Consider the following 16,432-nt stretch of genomic DNA (forward strand, 5'->3'; position numbering starts at 1 on the left):
TTCAACAACACACAAGCAACTTACAAACTAGTTGGCCATAGGGCTGCATTGTCCTATGGTGGTTAGCACAATCACGTCACAGCAAGAAGGTTCTGAGTTTGATTCCAATCCAGAGCCTTTTCGTGTGAAATTTCTATGCTCTCATATCTGAGTGGGTTCTCTCTGGGTGCTCTGGCTTCCTACCAAAGTTCAAAAACATCCATGGGGTTAGGTTAATTTCTTGTTTGAAATTGGCTATAGGTGCTAATGTGAATCTAGGTGTTGACCCTGTGATAGTTTGGTTACCTGTCCACCGTGTACCACACCTCTCACCCTATGACAGCTGGAATAAGCTGCAGTCCACCGTGACCCTGAATTGGATGAGTGGATGAAAACGGCTGGGAGAGTTGGTCGTACTGCTCCATCAAAGTCTCAAATACTCTAAAGTTAAATATCAGATCTTTGTATACCAAGTATAAGTTAACATATCACAGCAACATTTTAGTACAAATAAGAAAATCAAAAGTGAGAGAAATAATCTAAGATGATTAGTAAACAAGGTCTTTGAAAGACATGTTACCAAAGAGTGGAAGACACAACCATTTTAGGTGGTTATTTCTGTTATCATTAGGTTTGTGTATGTGAATCTGGTACTCAGACAGACAGAGAAAGTTAGTAACAAGACATTTGGGAGATTTTACCACAGAATTAAATGCTTAAAGCTGTCAATGAACTGAGCTGAACTGATTTCAAATGAACTGAGCTTAAAGGGGTGTTTGACTGTGACCTTTTTGTGCAAATATAAGATATTTAATTCAATTAAATTTTATTAGTACCAGTGCCAGTTCCCAGCAACAGGTGTCTCCTATGGAATTAGAGAGAACCCAAACAACCCGGTGGTTTAAGGAGTAAGAAGTTGGTGATGGTGGGAGGAAGAACTCCCTTATAACAGGAAGAGACCTCAGACAGAATCAGTGTCAGGGATGGATTAACTATTTGCCAACAGGGAGGCAAGGGGAAAAGAGCAGCATTCAGAGGCTACAAAACAACAAGATAAACCTTCTATTGGCAAAAAAATGTCCACATATGTGGACATCACATTTTGGGTTATTTAGACCAAAATACTCAATTTTGTTCTACAGGGGCCTGAGATCCACTTACAAGGACATTATACTGCCACTGTCCATCCATCCATCCGCTTCTCAGGGTCGCGGGGGGCGCTGGAGCCTATCCCAGCTGTCATAGGGCGAGAGGCAGGGTACACCCTGGACAGGTCGCCAGGCCAACACACAGGGACAGACAACCATTCGCACTCACATTCACACCTAGTGACAATTTGGATTATCCAATTAACCTATCCCCACAAGCTGCATGGAGCTGCACAAGCCGGAGTACCCGGGGGGAACCCACGCAAACACAGGGAGAACATGCAAACTCCACACAGAAAGACCCCGGCCTAATGGTGGAATTGAACTCAGGACCTTCTTGCTGTGCGGCAACAGTGCTAACCACCGTGCCACCGTGCTGCCTTATACTGCTACTGTTCTATTGAAATTTTAAACGAATGTCCTCATATGTGGCTCTCATTTTTCTTAGAAACAAAAAATAGGTAAAAATAAATAAATAAATAAATAAAAATCTGGATCTGGAAATCTGGAATTCTTTGTTTTTACATTCATCAGGTCCCAATCAGCCCAAATATCAAAGAGAACTTAAAAATGCATGCCGTGGAAGAGTTCAGGTCTTAGGAGGATAAAGGAGTTTGCAACATGTATCTTCAATGCAGAGTTGGCAAAAGTTCAGAAATTCAGTACTTAAGTACAAGTACAGATACTACTCTTAAAAAATACTCAAGTAAAAGTTGAAGTACTGATTCAATTTCTTTACTCTTTACTCAAAGGTAAAAAAAAAAAAAAAAAGTACAGGCTCTGAAATGTACTCAAAGCAAAAGTTAGCTCTTTGAAGGATGTTTCTGTTTTTGTGCAAAACTAATTGAACCTTGTGCTGTATTAACATGATGATAAAATAATTTCAGTAGATGGGAATACAAACTTTAGTCTATTTTTAATTGTAATTGTACTCAGTTTTAATCTGAAGAAAAAGAAGGAAAATAAACAATATATATCTATTTTCTGTTACCTACATAGTAGAGGGCGACTTCTCCTCTGAACATGACAATGTGTACAGTCAGGGATTAAAGTGGGATTCAGCAGGTGGGAGAACTGACTGTAATGGCTCACTGTGGGGAAAAGAATCACAACTCACAATAATTTTTATTGAGCGCTCCAGTAGGTTTTCTTAATGAATAGGTTGTGATCAGGTGATCTGGGCTACTGCTGCACTGAGGTTTTAACTGCCCTTTGTATGTACACAACTTAATTCAACAAGATGTCAGCAAATGTTTCATTTGTCCAGCCTGATTTCCATCCTCTACACTGACAGACTGACTGAGGTGGAATTTAGTCAATGAATTCCAGCATCATCAGCTAAAAATCATATGAATCTCTGCTAAACTTCAGTTTATTTTTAATCCTGTATAAATTGTGTTGGAATAAATAAGAAAAGGTGTTATTCCATGGGAGGAGCAGCTTTGGTCAGAGATGGTAGTATTTTGGATGTCTGTTATGGCAAGCCAATAACATTCTTATAATATAATATCATATACTCCAGACTGGCTGAAGGTCTCTGCTGACAGACAGGTCACCTGCTGCATCCTGTTTCATCTCTGCCAGGAGAGGGGGGCAACTGAGACAAAAACCATAAAATTAGAATTGTAACTAAATCATGCTATTTTGATCTTTTGAGATATAAATCCCACATGCATACAAAAGTAGTAATAAACCTGAGAAAGATAACAGCTTTCTTGGAATTCACTTTATCACTTCAGTTCCAAGAGCTCATCCTGTCTTATTTTTCACATAAATAGCAATTACAAAGCTATTCTAAATGTAATGAGGATGGCTATGGACACATATTGACAAGTTGCATGGTTCATCTAATTTAAGCAGTGTTGAACGAATTCACTGCCACCTGCAAAACAAAGCAATACAATGAAGCCACCTTGCTTCCGTTAAAGCTCAGATTCTCATATCCGACTGTTTTGTTGGGTGTGTCTGAGCCGCAACACAATAAATGCGACGACTTTAAGGATTTCAGATTGAATATTATTTTTTCATTGACATTTGCGCATAATAGAAAATGTCTCTATCTCTTAGAAAAACGGAAAGATGCACCAGCCAAGAAATTCCATTTATTTGTTTATGTAAAATGACATCTTCCTCTCCACACATCTGCTCACAGTCTCACAACAGAGAGCAACTGATTGTAGTTTTGTTTCATGAATCTAAAGTGGCCTGTCTTTTATCACCTCACTATTAAATTCTTCAAATGCAGCACATACTTGACCTGACAGTGAATTTTAAAAGTCTCAGCAGAAGAGAAATTACCTTTGCAGATTAATTGTATCCATCTAACTGCCTGTAGATATCTTCGTGTAAGTGTGGGTATTAAATTGTCAGTCTGATGGGAGAATAGTACGGCATGCTTCAGTGAGACTTTTTTATAAATACACAAAAGGAGGCACGCCTCTCTGATTCCCCAGAAAGATGACTGCAAACTGAAAATGTCACACCATTAATGATTTTCAACAAAAAATGAATGCATGTATGCTAATTTTGACCTCCATGCTTGCCCAACTATGAATAACATCGTCAGCAGGGTAAAACAAACCTGTCCCACGACAGTCTGATCCCAGCTCACGTACCTCCTTATTAAGTGAACAATCCAACGCTTGATGAATTCTGCTTCACAACAATAAAGCTTAAATGATCACGTGGAGTAAGCAGTGGGAGTTAAAATTAGCTTATTTAAGAACCACAGCTCCATCAAATGCCTGCCATGTTTGTGGTTTCAAAACTGTACTCTTCACATTTGTTTGCAAATGAATCTCTGAAGTTCTCTGTCAGTGTATCTCATGCAATCAGAACAGAAAATAGAGGCTTGCATGACAGTTGCATGATATGCTAGGACAGGTCTGACTTGGATAATGCTATGTCTGGGTGAAATGGTGCGTTAAGCTCTTAGGTTATTTTAATGATCAGCACAGATGAGGTCCCAAATAAAGGCAAAACTGTATAGTTGCTCGGTGCAGTTTGGGAAGTCAGCATGTCTACTACTACATGTACTACTGAGTAGTACATGTACTGCTGTACATGTACTGCTGTAAACAAGAATATTCATGTAACTTATAGAAACCAAAGGTTTAAATACTCAATTAGCTCTGCTAACAAAGTCTGTACCACATGTATGACGTGTTTGGTCATAATGTAGAGTGTGCTACAGTCACACAAGGGAAAATTGACTGCGGCACAATGAAATGTATTGCAACAGTGTGCAATGAACTTGCAATCTTGTTGCTTTTTGAAGTGATTGCTTTGGAGACAATGACAACATCTGCAGCCATTAAAGCTGAAAAATTACAGTCATTCTGCTACAGTCATTGGTTTTAACTTGAATGAGGTCAAACTAGTAGCCACATGCAATTTGTGGTTAACTATCATAAATCAATCAATCAATCTGTTGCTGTCTGTTACAAATTTGCTGTTGTCCTAATACACAGAAATTCACATTAACCACTTACATTTGGAGTCCAGCAAGAAGCTCATAGATTTGAAATTCCTCCACAAGCAGTGATGCAGTTGTTTCAGGACAACAATTTGATTGCGAAATGACAAAATGCTCAGCAACCAGAATACAACCACTTCGCAACCAGCTAAATCAAATCCCCAGTGCAAATAGATAAGTTGCACTCCTTAGCACAGACTAACTCAGACTGATTGCAGAAGTGTTGGCAGCCTTTCTAGGTTTAGAAATGACGTGTCAGTTATGTTACAAACCTTCGCCAATCTGTCAAAGAGTGGTGGCAGTCAGACAGGAGATCTGTGCAGTTGCCATGTGATTAAAAGTTACCCAGAAGTAGACAGTGTTGCATGCTATTGGTCGCCAAAACTATTCAGTGCAATCACCAGGAAACCACCTAGTTGCAAGGAGGTTGCAATCCTATAGTTACACTAGCGTGACTGAGCCATTGTAGTAGAGAAGCAGTGTCAAGGGTAAAGAACAAATATGGAAATAACCAGTCAACAACAAACAACCCCATACACTAAACATACACACATATACACAAGGCACACATACATTGATAAATACTATGCAACAATCAAACAGGTTTTAAGTTATCCAAAATGGCACAAATGAATGATGGATACATGAAGGAAGCTTCATATTTATATAGCTCAGTTTCTTGGTTGAGGCATGCTGACATTCACACCGTGTCTGCGACTGAATGTGTGGGCTGATTGTGTGACTTTGTGGATTTCTATTTACCTTTCTCCAACAGTATGCTTTTCTTTGTAACTTTCCACTGTGAGATCTAAATTTTTCCTTCATTCTGTCTCCAGCTTCCTTTTTTTAATTCTTTCTACCATACATATTTCTACCATATTCTGAAATAATCTCTTTTTCTAATATATCATCATCCTTTCCTATCTTCTGTAAATCTATAGCAGTCCCTTGAACCTTCTGCGTAAAAAGTTAAATTAGGTACCCACAGCACTAAAAACAGACACTGCTAGAATATGGGAAAAAATAATGTGCCTAATAACTATTAATGAATGACTTTAAACAAATAATCACTGTATGTGTTTGAAAATACAACTTTCCATTGGCATTGTTAACATTAATGTGGCCACTTCAGTATATCACAGCACATCAATTTTTTTACAGGCCGCATTGTGTGGACTGATAGCTCATACAATAATCTACACTGAGGAAAATATACTCACTTCATATTAGCACACTATTCAACTGGCATTGCGTTTCCCTGTGTTTAAATTATCGCTCACACATTGTCTTGATAATTCCACTCATCGCCCAGAGCGTCTGACCTGTGACATCACAGCTCTCATGGCTTAATCATAGGAAGCATTAAGCACTTCCGTCTGTTCAGAAGGTTAACATTGCCATTAAAAAGCCATTTTTCACCAGGAAGACCCTGAGTTCATGCCAGTCCATGCAGAAACACATCAAATCTGTCTCCCCTTCTCTGGGAAGATAATTAGCGTTGGAAAGGTTGAGAATGGGATGTCATTGGCTGATATTCATCACCGAGCCACATACAAACTCCATTAAGCACGTCGCTCTTAGTCAATCAAGACCATGTGTAGAGAGAGGAAAGACAGACATGTGGCCTGAGGAAGCTCTGATACCACCCTGCCTTTTCTTTGTGATTTTCAGTAAAGTACTTTCTTTAACTTTTTAGAAATATTCAGAGAAAATGCACACAGTCAGGTAGAAAAAATTAAGGTAGAAAGAAATAACATTTGTCAATGTTTCGAAGAGTATAAACTAATAAGGTATAATGATGAGAATGAAACATACGAGCAGAGCCGCAAACATGAGCTGAAAGTCAGCACCCAGAGGAGTCTGTTGTTACGAACTGGGGCTATATAAATAGAATTGAAATGAAGTGAACTGGAAGACACTAAAATGATTCCAACAGACAACTAATAACTGTTGTATCTCTCACACCATGTATGTAACTGTAAATGTTCATAATCAGTGCAACTTCATTCAAAGTTAGGCTAAAATTAAGATTTGCAGAAAATCAGTTTGAATCAGAAACAGTTAAACTATTTAATGTCATATTAAGGCTACGTCCACACGTACACGGGTATTTTTGAAAACGGAGATTTTCCGTTTTCGTTTTAAAAAATAATCCCGTCCACACATAAAGGCAGAAATGAAGGAAAACGCTGCTATGAACATGCCAAAGCAGCAGGTGGCGCTAGATTCCTAACCATGTAGAAATGTTGGCCAATCAGAAGTCTAGAAGCCTCTGTGGGAAATAGTAAACAAAGATGGGGCATAGAAGCAGAACCGAGTCGTATGTGTGGAGGGACAGTAACTGTGTGTGTATATGTAAGCATTTAAACACTGCAGAGAGTAACAGTAACAGTAACAGTATTGTAGAAATTCATTTCACCGAAACAATAACGTGGCGCACAGTGTGACGTCAAAAAATGCGCACACCTTTGACGCTGCGTTTTCTCCGTTTTTCTAGTCCACACGTAAATGCAAAAACGGAGTTTTAGAAAATATCCACCCTGGCCGGAGTTTTTAGAGATCTCCGTTTTCAGTGACCGAAAACGCCGTTTACGTGTGGACGAAAGGTGCAAACGCATAGAAAAATCTGCGTTTTCAAAAATACCCGTGTACGTGTGGACGTAGCCTAAATGTTAAGGAATGTAAAAGTACTCTGTTCACACTCAAGTTAATATGCATGTACAGTCCACTGATTAAGAGAATGTACACTAATTAGCTGTTATTTCATATTTGCTTATAGATAATTTTCTATATTTGCAAATTCCATCCTGCTGTCTAAAAGATGATCTCTACCCCTCAAACACTACCTTTTTGTCAGGAGGTATAGAATAAGCACAAGGTGCTCTCTGGCATGTTGGCATATACTGGGAGAAGGCAGAAGACAGCAGTTTGTGTCCCATATACAGTATGTATTTCATTATATAACAAAGAGGTATAATTCACAGGAGTTAATACACGTTTTTTGTTAAATTGTGACTTAACTCTCTCTTTATCAGTGAGCAAAGTTATTTTCAGTTATGCTTCTATAAGGTTTCCAATCATCATTGAGATGCATGAACCTTTCTTTATTAGTCATTATATTACAACCAGCTTTAATATTGGTTTCCCAGAATAATAGCAGAGCTTTACTGCCTTGAATATCTTAACGTGCTAAATTCTTTTGACTTGGTCAGAAACTGCTCTGTTCTTCTTGCAGCAACTTCACAAATTTTAGATTTTTTGGTGTCTGGGCAACCTGTAAATGGAGTAGAAACGCACCTGTCTTTGAATGTTTACGATGATCGTCTAACCCATGTAAATTTCGGAGGAGCAGATGTCCTTTGTTGGCACCTATCTCAGCACACTGTTCTAAAAACAACAACAAATCCCACTGGGACAAGGTTTGAATGTGCTCAGCTGGTGCTTGTGACCAGTTTGTGTATTGCTACAGTATTGGTGTCATTGTCAGTATTACACTCCATCATCACCAAACAGCTCTGCAGCAGGTGATGTCACGCACCCTGCGTGAGATTATAGATACAACATCGTGACAGCCAAGAGAGGCAAGTGAAGGGGAATAAGACAGCTGGTTTGAAACTGGCATTACTCACTTGCTAATTAAACAAATCACAGCATTTTATTTTGAGTTGCGTTGGGACTGAACAACTTTATATGTGTAAACAGCAGAAAAATGTCATTTCAGCCTCGCGCTTTCATTGTTCGTTATTTTTTAACAATTTGTAAAAAAAAAAAAAAAAACTGACGTAGAAATGTTACATTTCATTTCTTACATTTCATCAATAAAACATTATCCATATTTACATGCTTACTGTAGAATTAGTATCAGCTTCCTTATGCCTAAATATCATGAAAACATTACTTATTTTAGTTTTCACTCTAAAGCTTAATTTCCATTTACAGAGTCAACACATGAGCCAGAAAGCGGTTCTAAGACGATCCCGAAATATTTTTGAAAATACGCAAATGTGCAAAAAAAAAAGCCGCTCCAGCAGAAGAAGTCACCCCTCAAAAATGATATAGAGCAGTTAAGGTGGAGTTAGCCCTCCTACAGGTTTGCTGTTGTTTTTATAAAATCCGAATCACTTTAAAAGTCATCTAATGAATGTCATCCTTTCAACTCTGATGGTTATCTTGTGCATCTCTGGAGTGACTTACAGCAGCACATCAGCACTGCAGGCTCCACGGCTCGATGAAAACTACACCATTCACGTAAAGCTAATGGATTATGCCTATCATTTAACAAGGTTTGTTGGCCATGGGGCAAAAATATGATATTTAACAATGGGAAGTGACTACGGGAGCTTAATTACAACCAGTGGAATCATTTTCTGAAATGAACCAACATCCAGTCTAATGACTTTTTGCAATATTGTAAATGAAAACATCAAAAGCTGTTAAGTATTCCTTAAAATCTGACTTATAGCACTGTGACACATGGAAGGAAAATCTACAAAAATCTGAAACATCATCTTAACTAAATTTGTTTTGGGAGACTTAATTAAATGATTGTTTTCTTGCCATAAACAAGAAAACAAACATCATCATAAACACCTTTTAATCCAGAAGCCAGAATTAGCACAACAGCACGACCAGTCATACCAGGAGGGGAGCAGCAGCAGGAGCACCGGGAATCAACAGCCATCTGAAACAGGCTCTGCTGTTCTCAGGGATGAGAACCTTTTCAACCATAAATTTCACGCAAGACAATTTGGCATGAAAATTTTAAAAGACTGGGCAGAGATGGTTGGAATAAAGGTCATGTTTGCATTATTTTTAAAAAGAGTGTTATTTTTAGTGTGAATGGATTGGTGCATTGGTGGGGGAAAAGTGTGAAGCGCAAGCTGCCAATGCATTCTGACTTATACACTCAGACCCAATATGCTCACAGGAACTATGTGTGTTAAATATAAATTTAGAAAGGATTAACAAAAAAAAGCACATAAACACTTGGTGCTCACAAACTATATGCTTGAAATGTTCTTATATAACAATAATAACAATCAGCAGCAGCAGCATAATCATCATAATGATGATGTTCAAAGTCAGTTGAATTTTTGAGGTTGTGTGGTACAGTGCAAGAGAAGCATTTGTTAAGGAAAAGGAAAATCCCGTGGAACTGCTTATTCTAGCAGTATTGGAAAATTCTCAGTTTCTACACAGAATCAACTATCAGACATAAAAAAGATTGACCGTGGTCAGTTTTCTACATTGATGATTCAACAGCTTCCATGGATAGATTTGATTTGTAGTTTATATCACTGAAGAGGAGTCAGTGGATCTATTTTACTAATAAGCTCATTGCAGCAGTAGCATCATTAATACTTTGTGCAGCATTAAAAACCCATTTCAGCTAATGCTAAATCATCTTGCAAGTCATTCTCCACTTTCGGCTCACATGAAACAATGAAGGTTTTTATTATTATTGACTTCATTATTGGCGAGAGTATTAATTAGACCCATGAGTGTAAACCCCAGTGGTGAGCGGAAACAATAATTCATGGCAGAAATTTGACTTTATGCAAACCAACAGACTTCTAATTTTGTTGGCTGATCCTGTGTTTTGATCGGCAATGTCACAATATCAGATAATCAGAATATGATTCTACTGGGAATTAACCTAAATCCCAATGTTTCGGTATTTTCATATGATGATATCCAGCGGTTCATTGGATTAATTTGTATATCAATCTATTATCTATTTCATGATGTGGGTGGATAAGTGTGTCCAAGGAATCTTTTAAAAAGATCCGAACATGCTCAAATGATAACCAAGGAAAATTATGCCGTATTGAAAGTGTGTTTGAGTTTTTTAACTTCATCACTCTCTCTGCCTCCCTGAGAAGTCAGAAGGTAAACAAAAAAGTAAACATTATAGGGAGCAAAACAAAGTTTGTTTGTAAGGGAATGTTGTTGAGCCAGATAAGGAGACAGAGGTGCTAAATTAGGCTGACACTGAACACGAGTTAAAATAGTGTGATTAGCATATCTAATAGGAGGGGTGGTCGGAGGGGGAGTTGGGCCTGTGATTTATAATTACTCGTATATTGGCTGTTAGTCAAATAAACTCACCACCGTTTCTTTTTTGGACTCAGAGCAGATGGTGCTACGCAGACATTAGTGCTGAGTCAATTTTCATGTTGTGGTCAAATCAAACTTGACAGCTCAGAGCTTGTTTCTTGGATTCTACAATGCGTGCAACCCACCAGCAGAAACATATCAAGAATCAAGGCACGTATCTCACCATCTAAAATTATCAGGGTAATGTCTGCAAATATATTCTTTTTAAATATCCAACCTGGCTGGGTCCAGTATCCCCGTCCAGTGCAGCTGCTACGCATTAGACCTTGTTCGGCTAGAGGCAACGAGGGATGTGAGATTTATTGTAGACACACCAAATGTTGTAGTCATCAGTGTCCGCTGGAAGGATTTTTTTTTTCTCTTGGCAGCTTCTTTCATTTCATCTTTGTTAAATCTTTCATTAAGAACTGTTTTGACTAAGTGCAGGGCTTTAAGTGTAGTGAAACCTCTACTGTGCGTTCTCTAAGTCCGACACCAGAGATTCTAGTTTTCTGGTTCTATGGATGTGCAGAGAGAATTTGCTCTTCCACAAGAGAAGGGGCACCTTTAGGCTGTTGTGGCTTGCAAGGGTTTAAAACACCCAATCTGCTTTGCTTAACTGTTCTCCCAAAGCGCCCGCATACACTGTCAAAGACCTCAGACAATCTCCAGGGCTGCACGCAGACGCCATGCCATGAAAGGCCCAAGAAGAGCCTTCCTTCCTGGACAGACCAGATTATGCCCTCACCTGTCCAAGCTTTGCCCAATAAAAATCACTACATAACATCACATTACTCCTAAGTGAAAAAAACTTAATACTGGTCTATTATAATATATTATTAGAATTATCTATTATCATATGTAATTATTATATAATTTTCTAAGTATTTTATCTGAATTCAACATGAAATGTGTCATTAGTGTAAGGATATTGTCTTGTTATTCTACAAGATGTTTTGTATGAAGTTTTCTATATTTTTGTGTTATTTATTCTATATATACAGCCTATAGGAGGAAAGGAAACTCTGCTGTTTAAGTAAATATTGTTTTTTACATATACATAGATAGATAGATAGATATACAAACACATACAATGGATATTGCGGGTTTACTGATTGAATAATTTAATAACTTTTTTGTTAAATATTAGCATGGTGAGTTAAAGAACCTGGATTGGGTGAGTAAAATACGTATTCTTTATTCTCAGTCTTTTGCAATCTGTTTATTGTACATCTATATTTTGATGACAGTGTAAATAATATTTATCCATCAGCATATTATCATATTTACATTAATGTAAATGAACAAAAAGGGACCCACAAAAGAAAGAGCAGGCTAATCTGGCAAGCCGATTTGGCCTTAGCTCTGCATGTTATATTAAATATATTTTCACAGTAATGCCATACAGTATCTCTGCATAGTTAAAGCCGTTCAGCCTTTTGAGAATATTAGTGGTTCGTGTATGATGTAATAGGATGCAATCTATGTATCTGTATGAAATGACCAGAAATTAAAAACAGTCTGCTATTTTGCCAGTGTGACTCAGCACAGTTTCAGAAAACAGATTCAATTTTCTGTGCAGATAAAGAGAACCTGGCTCAATTTGACGAGATTGCCCCTCATGCATCTTAAGCAGATGATTCAGGTCATATGCAATCCATAGGCTATGTTATGAAACTCCCGCATTCATTATGGTGGATGATAGAGCAGCAGCTACACTGAGTGGCGGCTACTTCAAAAGTCCTCCAGCAACCACTGGAAAGACCAAGCTGGCCTCTCTTGGGAGAGCTAGTGCCGTTGTGGCAGATGAGAAAAGCTCTCCCACTTCAAGGGTAATCATACTCTGTGCCTACAGTCACTGCATCATCCACCAACACAGCAGGACAATGCTATTTGATGGTGCTTACTGATAATAGTCTCTCATCATACTTTTCATAACAAAGAAAAGGGTTAAATCAAACTACTTTGGCTCACTGAAAATGGAAAGTAATCCAATACTTTTGCAAATCATTAAATATGATGTGTGCACGCTCACCAGCTCCAGCCTCAAACTTTGAATTGCTGTTTTGTTTTAGAGAAAAGACTCCCCATCGCCTTTGATAAATAAATATCAATATATAAAACAAACAAGTGCATGCACAGCATAAAAATGAGGCTTCGGAGCTGGCTCCGGGGAGAGTCCTACACACTGGTCATGTATGCTCTTGTCAGCCTTGGAGTGAGAGCTGGTTCCATTACCACCCGGGCGCCTACATTCTCACTCCTTCTGACAGCCAGGAATGAATGTCCTGGCACACTGCAGGGCCAGGGAAGGAAAGCGAGTGCTGCTCTATGGTGGTGGGGGTTTTGGGGGGGCTGTGACAGCGGGCCGCTCGAAGCGCTGCAGGGGTTCAGGAGCTGGGATGAAGGTGTATGTGTAAGTGAGAGAAAAGGGAGACAGTGAGGTGGTGGGAAGGAGTGAGGCAGCGCCTGTAGCCACTGATGTGAAAGTAATTTAAAGTAGCATGTAAATGTCACAGTGTCAGGTTCTTAAATGTGCTTGTAGAGTTTTGGTTCCTATTTTAACCTTATTGATGTTCTCTTTTGTTTTTCTAATGCTTTTTATTTTGCTCATTTCCCCAGTGTCTCCTTGTTTATCTCCCTCTGGTTTCTATATACATTAGTTCCTTTGTCTTCAGTCAGTTTAGTGGTAATTGGCTCAAATCACAGCTGAAAGCTGTGAGCGTAGTGCCAAAGGTTTGGCTGTGTGCTACAGCACTTCACTGAGTCCTCACTGTGAACGTTTAGAGCCGTGTTTCCACTTCCTCTTTTACTTTTGCAATTTCTTTTTCTTGTTTCTCCCCAGAGCCTTGACCTGCGTGCTTCAATTTGTCTGATTTCCCTGCTTTGTGTCTGCCCACTCTGCCTGTTTTCACCTGTGTATGTGAGTTTAGTCCTTTGTGTAGTCTTTCTCTCCTCCTCTCAGTTGTCCCATTATCTGTTTGTGCACTTTGCATTTTCCAAATCACTTGATGTCACTTTTTTCATATTAAAAAAGGCTCATTTTTATCAAATTGACACAGACTGGCAAACTGTCCAGGGTGTAGCCCGCCTCTTGCCCTGTGACAACATGGGACAGGCTCCAGCACCCCCCACCAGCCTGAAATGGATAAGTGTTTTCTTTTTTTTTTTTTAAGTAATTGGACAGATAGAATTTAGCGTGCCTTTGCATCCTGCTCTTGGCTCCTTTCCCCAATGTATTCCCTGACACACCAGAGCACAGAGAACAGTGCATTAAAATGACAATCTGTGCAAGTATTCAGAAATAAAAAGCCTGAAATATTTTTTTACATTGCATTATGAATTATGTCATTCATGCAGTTGGCTGTTTTGTTAAATTGCAGTTAAATACTGTTAACTCTGTGATTACTACTCTTTTCGACTGTCTCACTACAAAGGCTTTAAAGGATACATAAACATAAACCTTGTTCTGTTCAATAGGAAAACAGGCTAATTTCTGAGACTCTGTTCAAAGTTTAATATTTTCATTGTGTCCCATCTGTTAGTTAGGCAGAGAAGTTCAATCATTAGCATAACTGACACCCCTAAAATTACAGCTTGTTCTTGTTCTTAGCTCATACTGGCTTTTTTTGATCCAGACCCCTTGGCTTCACATTTTAAGGCACTGGCTGCCCCTAACCTCATTTTGTTGGCATGTGGTGTTGTTTATAGACCACAGTAGCTCCTCAGTGTCTGAAATAAATGCTTTGCTGTCATTGTTATGGTTTATTTAACCCAGATTTTTTCCTAAATCAAAGCAATTAGTTTTGTTGCATAATTTAGCAAACAGCAACAGAAAAACATTATTATTTTAGTCATTTGTGATTACAAAATGTTACCAAAGACTAAGAAAAAGAGCAGTTTTCCTTCTGTGACACATGATACATGTATATAATAAGTTTATCAGCAATCATACCATTGAGCCAAAATACTGTAACATTTCTATATTTCTCCCAGAGTAATAGGAACTCAGCATGTGTGCTTTCAAAGCATTAATCCAACACTGTAAATGTCTTTTAGAAGCTATTAGGTTGTTTTGCATAGTAAATACTGAGCAATAAGATACAATACCTGCAAGTCCTCAGGCATAAGGGGAATGGGACAAAAATCGCCTGCAGAGAGTATTTCTGAGATGAGACCACCAACGACAAACAGATATCGATAAATATGTTGTTGCATAAGCCAAGTTGGCAGCAAAACACTGATGAAAGGGGAAGCATCAAATAGCCTTTAGGTTTTCACAATAAAGGTTAATTTACTGCATGAAAACCAACAGAAAAAAAAAATCTAACAATGCACAAACAAAGTACAGATCAGGTGATGCTGAGTTATCTAAAGTACCAGCCACTGAGGGTAGCGGGCAAGTAGCTACAACACGTGTTTTCAGCTCACATCAACCTCATCTGTTAGTGAAAGGTTATCTGTCCCCCTGTTGTGCAAAGAGAGTGACGTGTAAAACTCGGTGAGCCTCTGCTACGGCCCAAAGATGCTGGCGTACGGTCAAGTCAGTCAACCTGTTTCCATCAACACGATAATCAATAGTGTCAGAGCCTCTCTGGTATCCTCTGCGCCGTCACGCTGACAGCCATATTGTTACGTGACCGAGAGCAGTGTCGATAGAAAAGGTCATGAAATTACACTTGTAAGTCATGTAACTAGTTATTGCCAGGGTGTCAAGAACACATTATCTCATGTGTAGGCTGATTTGAAGCAGCAGTAATGATTTAAGATAATAGCTTTCCATAATCACCTTGTTCTCTGTGTGTAATTTTCTCTACCTGAGTTGAGAATGTGTTCGCTGTTTTCTGAGTCCTGACCATGCTGGCAGCTTAAATTTATCCCCACAAGACGTTGATGAATGGTTTTTAACATCAGAAGAGCCACAATATCCCTTGGATACTCCTACACTGATTTATGACGTTCGCTGTATTCTAGGACTGTTTTGTGATAAAGTGCCGTAATTTACCTTTTGTTTTACCAACTTTCACTCAGCCTGTCTCATCTACTATTACTTCAGCCGGTGATTTCCTGCTCAGAGCCGGAGTGACTTTCAACAAGCCCCAGAGAGTGAGTGTGAGCACCAATTTGTTGCTGGTAGTTGTTTGTGTGACATTGGAGAGTTTATGGATAGGCTTCCTCAGCTATTGGGAACAGGGGTTGTCATCTCTCCTTCCTTTCAGCAGCTACAATACTTCCATGACTTAGGATTTAACTTTTTTTTTTTTTCTGCCTGCCAGACACGATTAAAACGAGGATCTCAGCTTCTATACTTAATTTCTTCCCCACTGATTTCAATATTTTGCAAACAGCGCAGATTACATGGAATCTGATCTTTCAGTTCTGATTTGGCCCACTTCTCTTTGTGGTTCTAAATCAAATACAGATCTCATTTTTTCCACTTAAGTTGCAAAACAAATAACCCATCTTATTGTCTTTTCCATGCACAGCAGTGCCAAGTCAGACCCTCTTAAAATGATCATCTCCAGGAAACCTGAGTGGCACTGCGGTGTTATTTCCTGGTCAATAATGGTCCCAGTATGACAGCAAACTCACAGGTGCTGATGTTGTTTCCATGCAGAGTAATGAGCCATTCAAACAAAGAAATAAGAACTCATGATATATTTCAGTTAAGAAACCGAATGGGTCTTTATGTCAAATGACATTTGATGACTGATAATTTGGTGATTTAATGGTT

This window comes from Rhamphochromis longiceps, linkage group LG6 (genome assembly GCF_057381845.1).
Source record: "Rhamphochromis longiceps isolate RC_006_pf linkage group LG6, R_longiceps_female_GT1.1, whole genome shotgun sequence".
Lineage (NCBI taxonomy): Eukaryota > Metazoa > Chordata > Actinopteri > Cichliformes > Cichlidae > Rhamphochromis > Rhamphochromis longiceps.